Source organism: Musa acuminata, unplaced genomic scaffold, assembly GCF_036884655.1.
Source record: "Musa acuminata AAA Group cultivar baxijiao unplaced genomic scaffold, Cavendish_Baxijiao_AAA HiC_scaffold_1136, whole genome shotgun sequence".
Classification (NCBI taxonomy): Eukaryota; Viridiplantae; Streptophyta; class Magnoliopsida; order Zingiberales; family Musaceae; genus Musa; species Musa acuminata.
In genome coordinates this window covers 2,300,001-2,307,500 of record NW_027021348.1, presented here as the reverse complement: position 1 = coordinate 2,307,500, position 7,500 = coordinate 2,300,001, and positions in this window count along the sequence as shown.

Here is a 7,500-nt window from a genome sequence, read left to right as displayed (position 1 = left end):
GCTGACATTTTGCTCCGCTCACGACGGTCACCGCGCAACGCAAGAACAGGCCAAAAACTGGCCAAAACGGCCCAAAAACGGGCCAAAACTGGCCATTTTTGGCTGCGCGAGCGAGCGGCGAACAGCGAGCGAAGCGAGAGGCAGCACCGTCCCTGCTATACGAAAGCCCCATCCAGCCCTGTGCCACCCTGTCACGACCTTAGCTGGTTTTGCCTAAGGCGTGCGGCACCCTCGCGCGTCCGTCCGCAAAGGTCAGCCTCCCCGAAGCCTCCCATTGTCCCTTAGGACCAACAAAAGAGAGAACGGGTTGAAGAGAACGCCTCAATCGGGATCCACAAGCAAACATGTCCGAAAAACACTTCATAGACAATGCAAATTACAAACAGACTTTAAAAGCTCTGAATAGTTGCACAACAAAGGGTAAAATGGTCCATTACAGACCGAAAAGCTCTCGAACGTGTCCACATGACACAACCTTTATTTACAAGCCTAAAGAGGCCACCAACCCAACTAAAATGGGACTATTAAGCCTTCGGCCGCCCCTTTACATTCTGTACAAGGCATGAACATGCCAAAAGACAACGGACAGACATAAGCATTACATCCAACATCTTGTTTAGAAGTTTGTCCGTTACATTCTCCCCCACTTATCCCTTCGACGTCCTCGTCGAAGCCTTTGTGAACACTGCAACTCTTCGCCTTTGCTGAGTCTTCAATCTTCCGCTCCAGCTGCAATGCGCCTCCTGGCTCCCAGCTGCTGTTTCTGAGTAGTCGAACCTTTGATCCGCCATGCTGCTTCAACTCGCCAATGACTCTGACTCTGGTGTGGGGTTGGCTGAGTTGTATTGATCCTCGTTGATTCCTGCGGATCCACCAAATGAAGGAAAAGACCATTCTTACTGCGCCAGTTTCTCAAAATTTTCACATGCTGCTTGAACTGGGTGGATGCTTGTTGGAGCTTTAACGAGCATCGCCTCGCAAACTTCTGAAGTTTTGGGTCCTTCCTCCACAAAATCTGCTCATTGACTCTTCTTTCAGTTAGTTGTCACATCCAAGTAGGTTCGCATCACTTCCGCTTTCGATTGGCATTTCGTTGGGAAATGAAGCGGACAATCTACTCTCAGTAGCACTGATCACCGTTGGTGAGGATTTTGACAACTATTGTCTTCCATTATCTTCGAAGGGTCTTTGAACTTGTGCAGAGCTCCTCTGCTGGATAGATAAGAGAACTGGGGTACTCGGTTTCGCCCATTCTCTTAAGAGTTGAGAAGGCAAAGGTTACTTGACTTCGCCCGCCTCCTCGAGGTTGTACTTCATGCATCGAGCTGGTTACTGGCCTTCGCCTGCTCTTTGCTCACACTTCTGAAGCACTTGAAGTGTTTGCACTCCTTGCGTTGAGTTAGCTACTGTGATTCACCTTCTCAATGCCATTGAACTTCTGGAATGCAGGAAGTTTTCACCCCAACTTGGAGTAATTCTCTGATAGATGAGGTCGCCTCTGGGATTGTACCGTCTTCTCCATCAACCCTGCCGCCTACTCCACTGAGTAGCAAAGGTACAGCACCACGTACTGCCTGCTTCGTTCCTTGGTCGTGCACTCTTGCATGACCCGAAGTCCTTCACTTACGGCTATCTTGATGAGAAACTTGTTGACACCGGTCTTACGAAGTTTCTTGGCCTCTGCCCTTCAGCCTTGTCTCGGTACTTGGAGATTGCCTCTGCATGCTCCACCTCCTCGGCCCCTTTCACGACCAAGCGCTCTCCCTCCGTGAGAGCAAGGGATCAATGACTTGCACGGAAGTCCCGCCTCTGCGGTACCATGGCGCTGCCATGCCCATGGCCCTACTATCCGTCGCTTCGCCTCTGTATCCCTTTCCTTCACAATCAGTAGAGATGTCTCCGTGGCACTCCTCTGAGTCCACCTCCATTCTAACTGATGCTTGATTTTGGGTAGCTAAGTCCCTCTGGACTCATCGTCGCTTCCTCGCCCCTTTCGACCTCCTGCTTCAACACCTCTGTGTTCTCCAAGCAGTCTGTTTGGTCGATGGAAAGACAGACTGCAACTCCCATGCATGGCCTCTGCCATCACATTGTAGGGTTTGCACCGATTCTGTTCTCCTTAGCTTCCTTGGTAGCAACGTTCGCTTACTCGACCTTGTCCTCTGACTTGTCGGGCTCCCTTAAGCGAATATGAGCTCTGGAGCAGTCCAACTCTCCAGCTGCTTCGATCATACCTCTGCATGATCAAGTCCCTCTCATGGGACTCACTGGTACTTGCATTCGAACTCTTCCCTTGGTGGAACCCAGCCCCCATATGCTGATGACCAAGGTTTTCATCCGATGCAAAATTCGGTGCACGCCCGGAAGACCCGCCTCTGCGGTACCATGGCCTTCACTCCTTGAATCCATAGCCCTTCTTGCCGTCGTGTTGTTCACCAAAGCGGAGCTCCCAGTAGCTCCCGATCATACCTCCATATGATCTCATCCCTCACGGGACTATGTCGTGTGTGTCGCATTGCCATGAACTGTTCCACCACGATCCGCTGCACCATGTCGCCTCCTGGTGACATCTCCATTGCATTCTGATCCTTGTGAAATAAACTCGAATTGTGAACCCTCCATGTGTGGCCTCTGCCAATACATCGCAGGGTCTCCTCCACCTTCGATTTTGTTCGCTCCTTTGGCAATCGACCTTCATCCACCCACTCTTGGGTCACACCTAGATGAAGCACCGCTCTAGGACAGTCCGTCGCCTAGTAGCTCCCGAAGTCCACCGACTTCGCTGTAATTTGTGCACCATTGCCTGGATCCTGGGCCTCTGCCCCTACCAGCACAATCTCCGCTGCGCACTGCTTCCTTCATAGCAACTCAAATGGCAACACTGTGGCATATTCTTCAAGAGTACCCGCCTCTGCGTCCTCTTGCCCCGTGCTAAGGCCTTCTGTACCCAACTTCGCCTCCGCAAATTGAGTCGCCTTAGTTCCTCCATCGAATGCTCCTCCGAGATAAGGTGCATGTGCCCCGAAGCTCCCTTCGTCTTTGGCACCATGCAAGATGAGTCCGCTCTGTCAGAATGAAGGACCCAGGGAACAGCATGATTCTACTCCTGCCTCTGCAAGAGTTCATGTCCTTGACCTCTGTCTAGGGAAAGCGCTGTGCCTCTGCTCCATGTTCCAACTTCTATGCTGGCTCCCTTCATGCGGCTTGGGTACTTCGCCAAGTTACACCCAAGTTGCTCCGCTCCTCGTTTTTGCATTGAGTCGATGGTGGCCCTCGCGCCCACCATTCCACGGGTCAGCCCTCCCTTGAGTCCGATCTCCATATCGACTCCAAGTGTGCCTCCATTTGAGTTGCTTTGGGTCGCTCCCCCACTTGATCTCGCAATGCATCCACCAATGCATTCTCTCAAGCGAGATCATGCGACGACTCCTCGCCGCTTGCTCAGTCCATCGAGCTTCGTGGAGTTGTTGTTTGTGAGGTACTCCTCCTCAACATGTGAAGTCCGTCTCACATGATTCTCCCTCTGGAGAGCTGAGACTTATCCCTCCTGGATAACTGTCCCGTTGGAGCAACATCTCTCTTCGTTTCGGAGACCACCATCCCCTTGGACTACTCCGATCTGCTGAACAAACTGTGCATTGTTCTGCCTCTTGCAAACGCACTTGCTAGATTGCGCCTCCACGTCAATACAGCCACCGCTGCACCCCTCAAGGCCTAGCAACATGCTGAACTCGTTGCACACTTCAGCCTCCTCCGGACGTATCCTTCGCATGTCGAAGAGAAAGTTTCAATGCTCCATGGCGCCGAGTCTCGACCGCCTTGGGATGGCCACGAACAATCCATCGTCCGCATACAAGCCCATGCATGAGTACCGAATTCTTCGAGTTAGCAATTCCCCTCACCTCTGTGAGCTTTGCACAACTCTTTCGGTCGCTGAGCAACTCATTCCACTTTGCATGGTCTCGTCCTTTGCCAAGCGCCTCGCTTGCCTTGAGCACCATCAAGTAAAGTTGTCAACGTTGAGCCGTAGCTCAAACTCAGCCATCCCAACCTTTGTGCGCTCCAAATTCTTCCAAGCTTGCCCGTTCTCGTGGTGCCTCTTGCGCGAAGGGTTGGCCATTCCTCTGAATGCCAATCTCAGATGCCCGCTCCTCTGAGCGACTCTTTTCCCTACATCTCCATGCCCGTTTTCCCTAAAACGGTCGCGCGTGTGCTGACTGCCCTCAACGCAGCCCCGCTAGGTCCCCCACGTTTGCATGTCAAGTGTTTCTATGAGTGCTTGTCCCGCTCTGATACCACACTGTCACGACCTTAGCTGGTTTTGCCTAAGGCGTGCGGCACCCTCGCGCGTCCGTCCGCAAAGGTCAGCCTCCCCGAAGCCTCCCATTGTCCCTTAGGACCAACAAAAGAGAGAACGGGTTGAAGAGAACGCCTCAATCGGGATCCACAAGCAAACATGTCCGAAAAACACTTCATAGACAATGCAAATTACAAACAGACTTTAAAAGCTCTGAATAGTTGCACAACAAAGGGTAAAATGGTCCATTACAGACCGAAAAGCTCTCGAACGTGTCCACATGACACAACCTTTATTTACAAGCCTAAAGAGGCCACCAACCCAACTAAAATGGGACTATTAAGCCTTCGGCCGCCCCTTTACATTCTGTACAAGGCATGAACATGCCAAAAGACAACGGACAGACATAAGCATTACATCCAACATCTTGTTTAGAAGTTTGTCCGTTACAACCCGGGGGGTTCCAGGGTGCTGAGATGGCTGACATTTTGCTCCGCTCACGACGGTCACCGCGCGACGCAAGAACAGGCCAAAAACTGGCCAAACCGGCCCAAAAACGGGCCAAAACTGGCCATTTTTGGCTGCGCGAGCGAGCGGCGAGCGGCGGACAGCGAGCGAAGCGAGAGGCAGCACCGTCCCTGCTATACGAAAGCCCCATCCAGCCCTGTGCCACCCGGGGGGTTCCAGGGTGCTGAGATGGCTGTCATTTTGCTCCGCTCACGACGGTCACCGTGCAACACAAGAACAGGCCAAAAACTGGCCAAAACTGCCCAAAAACGGGCCAAAACTGGCCATTTTTGGCTGCGCGAGCGAGCAGCGAGCGGCGGACAGCGAGCGAAGCGAGAGGCATCACCGTCCCTGCTATACGAAAGCCCCATCCAGCCCTGTGCCACCCGGGGGGTTCCAGGGTGCTGAGATGGCTGACATTTTGCTCCGCTCAAGATGGTCACCGCGCAACGCAAAAACAGGCCAAAAACTGGCCAAAACGGGCCAAAACTGGCCATTTTTGGCTGCGCGAGCGAGCGGCGAGCGGCGGACAGCGAGCGAAGCGAGAGGCAGCACCGTCCCTGCTATACGAAAGCCCCATCCAGCCCTGTGCCACCCAGGGGGTTCCAGGGTGCTGAGATGGCTGACATTTTGCTCCGCTCACGACGGTCACCGCGCGACGCAAGAACAGGCCAAAAACTGGCCAAAACGGCCCAAAAACGGGCCAAAACTGGCCATTTTTGGCTGCGCGAGCGAGCGGCGAGCGGCGGACAACGAGCGAAGCGAGAGGCAGCACCATCCCTGCTATACGAAAGCCCCATCCAGCCCTGTGCCACCCGGGGGGTTCCAGGGTGCTGAGATGGCTGACATTTTGCTCCGCTCACGACGGTCACCGCGCGACGCAAGAACAGCCCAAAAACAGGCCAAAACGGCCCAAAAACGGGACAAAACTGGCCATTTTTGGCTGCGCGAGCGAGCGGCGAGCGGCGGACAGCGAGCTAAGCGAGAGGCAGCACCGTCCCTGCTATACGAAAGCCCCATCCAGCCCTGTGCCACCCGGGGGGTTCCAGGGTGCTGAGATGGCTGACATTTTGCTCCGCTCACGACGGTCACCGCGCGACGCAAGAACAGCCCAAAAACAGGCCAAAACGGCCCAAAAACGGGCCAAAACTGGCCATTTTTGGCTGCGCGAGCGAGCAGCGAGCGGCGGACAGCGAGCGAAGCGAGAGGCATCACCGTCCCTGCTATACGAAAGCCCCATCCAGCCCTGTGCCACCCGGGGGGTTCCAGGGTGCTGAGATGGCTGACATTTTGCTCCGCTCAAGATGGTCACCGCGCAACGCAAAAACAGGCCAAAAACTGGCCAAAACGGGCCAAAACTGGCCATTTTTGGCTGCGCGAGCGAGCGGCGAGCGGCGAACAGCGAGCGAAGCGAGAGGCAGCACCGTCCCTGCTATACGAAAGCCCCATCCAGCCCTGTGCCACCCGGGGGGTTCCAGGGTGCTGAGATGGCTGACATTTTGCTCCGCTCACGACGGTCACCGCGCGACGCAAGAACAGGCCAAAAACTGGCCAAAACGGCCCAAAAACGGGCCAAAACTGGCCATTTTTGGCTGCGCGAGCGAGCGGCGAGCGGCGGACAGCGAGCGAAGCGAGAGGCAGCACCGTCCCTGCTATACGAAAGCCCCATCCAGCCCTGTGCCACCCGGGGGGTTCCAGGGTGCTGAGATGGCTGACATTTTGCTCCGCTCACGACGGTCACCGCGCGACGCAAGAACAGCCCAAAAACAGGCCAAAACGGCCCAAAAACGGGACAAAACTGGCCATTTTTGGCTGCGCGAGCGAGCGGCGAGCGGCGGACAGCGAGCGAAGCGAGAGGCAGCACCGTCCCTGCTATACGAAAGCCCCATCCAGCCCTGTGCCACCCGGGGGGTTCCAGGGTGCTGAGATGGCTGACATTTTGCTCCGCTCACGACGGTCACCGCGCGACGCAAGAACAGCCCAAAAACAGGCCAAAACGGCCCAAAAACGGGCCAAAACTGGCCATTTTTGGCTGCGCGAGCGAGCAGCGAGCGGCGGACAGCGAGCGAAGCGAGAGGCATCACCGTCCCTGCTATACGAAAGCCCCATCCAGCCCTGTGCCACCCGGGGGGTTCCAGGGTGCTGAGATGGCTGACATTTTGCTCCGCTCAAGATGGTCACCGCGCAACGCAAAAACAGGCCAAAAACTGGCCAAAACGGGCCAAAACTGGCCATTTTTGGCTGCGCGAGCGAGCGGCGAGCGGCGAACAGCGAGCGAAGCGAGAGGCAGCACCGTCCCTGCTATACGAAAGCCCCATCCAGCCCTGTGCCACCCGGGGGGTTCCAGGGTGCTGAGATGGCTGACATTTTGCTCCGCTCACGACAGTCACCGCGCGACGCAAGAACAGGCCAAAAACTGGCCAAAACGGCCCAAAAACGGGCCAAAACTGGCCATTTTTGGCTGCGCGAGCGAGCGGCGAGCGGCGGACAGCGAGCGAAGCGAGAGGCAGCACCGTCCCTGCTATACGAAAGCCCCATCCAGCCCTGTGCCACCCGGGGGGTTCCAGGGTGCTGAGATGGCTGACATTTTGCTCCGCTCACGACGGTCACCGCGCGACGCAAGAACAGGCCAAAAACTGGCCAAAACGGCCCAAAAACGGGACAAAACTGGCCATTTTTGGCTGCGCGAGCGAGCG